This window comes from Octopus bimaculoides, chromosome 15 (assembly GCF_046866305.1).
Source record: "Octopus bimaculoides isolate indiv1 chromosome 15, ASM4686630v1, whole genome shotgun sequence".
NCBI classification, from domain to species: domain Eukaryota; kingdom Metazoa; phylum Mollusca; class Cephalopoda; order Octopoda; family Octopodidae; genus Octopus; species Octopus bimaculoides.
This window is the reverse complement of record NC_142942.1, coordinates 38627819-38630318: the sequence shown is the minus strand read 5'-3', so window position 1 is coordinate 38630318 and position 2500 is coordinate 38627819. Positions and strand designations below refer to the sequence as shown.

The following is a 2500-nucleotide window of genomic DNA, read 5'->3' as shown; positions in this document are numbered from 1 at the left end:
TAGGCACACACAAACACACACATAGATGCAAGCAAAATAAAGAAATTCCATAACCTCTCACTTAGAACTATCTTGCGATCGATGATCAGACAGAAGTGAAGACACCGCTGGCTAATTATCTGTTACGCAATTTTATATACATATTAATATATATATATATATATATATATATATATATATATATATATATATATATATATATATATATATATATACATAAATGTATGTATGTACATGTGTGTTTATTTAAGTATATGTATATATGTGTGTTTATATATAAGTAGCTTCTCTACTGTTTTTAAATATTTGAAGTCTTCCTCTAAAGAAAATCTCGGGTTCCAACATGAATTGAAATTCAAAGTTTTATTGTCGGAATCTAGATACGAAAAAAGAAAAATCACATTTTAAACTTGAGAAACGTCTGGCCTAACTTCACTCTTCCACTTACAGATTGTCAAGTTCGAATTCTCAGGTGCATCTTTTTTTTCCTGAAAACCCTAACTTTTCTAGATCGTCGCTTAGACATTCAGTAACGAAATCAACTGGACCAACGTTAACTGGTAAAAACGTGAATTTATGATCATTATATAGAAGCTCGAAGATACGAAGCAACTGTCAGCAGTTACCCCTGTTCTCTTTGGTTTTCACATAAGCTGGGAAGCTGTGCAGTACGGCAGTGCTTATATTTTCTTGTCAGTCCGAAACAACAATACCTGGTCTGCTGCATTTACACCTGGGAGACGTTTTGATGGTGTTGTGCCACCAACGTGTTAGTGGAACGTTTCCCACCCACTTGTGCTGATGTGTGTGTGTACTCAGCAATAGAAGGGGTTCTACATATTTCTTCCATGGCACTTTCTTTTTTGATAGTTATGTATGTGTGTATGTGTCTATATATATATTTATATATATATATGGAGATGGAAAGAGAAAGAGAGAGAGAGAGAGAGAGAGAGTAACATATGTAGATAGATAGATAGATAGATAGATAGATAGATAGATAGATAGATAGAAGTGTTTGCATATATACACACACATACGCCCGGGTTCATGAAAGACCGTACAATAAGACTACCGTAATGGTCACTGCTTATTGTCAGATCATCTTTTTACGAAAAGGACATAGCTAAACACTTCTTAGCAATCATGAGGATAATATACCGACACTACTCCGATGTTTTCTGTTTAAAATGACAGGGGCTACAGGACCGTGAAAGGAAAGAAAGGCAAATTAAAACAGAAAAAACGCAGGTTTTGAATGAAAGGATTGCAGCATCCACATTTCCACAGTCCTCTTTCATAATGCCACAGGATCTATCTCCGTCAGAGCAAACAGTAGTAATACTGAGAACAATACACCCTGAATAATACTGTAAATCGGCACCGTACTGGTAAACTCTGCAATATGCTTCAGGTGGTGGTTGGAATACCATTTATGTCGTTTATTTACTGATATTTCATTAGTGACATGTTTGAAAAGGCATAGTTGGTCATCTCGTACATCTGAGGTTGCCCCCTAGGCTGCGTTTTCTGTTGTTGCAAATCTCTAAAATGTATAGTCATCTTGGGATATAGAATCAATAATTACAGGTATTATCGGATTCGATGAAACACCATAAACATAATATTATGGGTATGTGAAGCCGGTGAGCTGACAGAATCGTTAATACGCCGGGCAAAATGCAAAGACGCATTCGTTCCGACTTTTTGTTCTTAGATCAAATGCCGCCGTGCTCGACTTTCCTTCTCTCGGAGTCGATCAAATCAGTACCAGTTGAACACTAAGGTCCCCTGAAGTTGCTGACCTTGTGCCACTATGTGAATTCAATATTATGACCATATGTATGAGTTCGTATGCAATCACACATTCACACAAATACGCGCGCGCACGCACACACATTCACACAACCTTACATACTTCTGCCTCGTTTATTTCTAAATTCAAATAACGCGCTAAAGAACTTTGGTTTTCATCATTTCGGGATCGATAAAGATAAGTACCAGGCATGTATTGGAGTCAAAACTGTTGGACCTGAGTGTAAATCAGAAACCAATTATTTCAATGCTTTCTTTATCGGTATTCACCTCATTTTAACAAATTTCTTTCACAAAAAGCTTTCGTAGAAATAGAAAATTAATTAATTTATCCGTGACATTTTAAATATATAGAAACACGCATATACGTCACACACACACACACACATATATACATACAGAGAGAGAGACGGTGAGAGAGAGAGAGAGAGAGAGACGGTGAGAGTGAGAGAGAGACGGTGAGAGTGAGAGAGAGACGGTGAGAGTGAGAGAGAGATAAGCAGATAGACATACGGAACGGAGTAAGATTTAATTGCTTAATTATATATGTATTGACATTTTAAGCGTTATACAAAAACGTTTTCTTCGGTATTTAAAGAATACGCTAGTTAGAAATTAACTCAGTTAAACAACTCAGTTAATTATTCCATTATCATGCCAAAAAATGGCATTTGTCACTAACAGA

At 36.2% G+C, this 2500-nt stretch overlaps 1 pseudogene across 1 annotated transcript in view; it reads right to left on the bottom strand.

Annotated features, from left to right (window-relative positions):
- LOC106875777 (chemotactile receptor for terpenes 1 pseudogene) overlaps window positions 1-2500 on the bottom strand; it is a 69885-nt pseudogene that overhangs the window by 46983 nt on the left and 20402 nt on the right. The gene's annotated exons all lie outside the window — the stretch shown is intronic.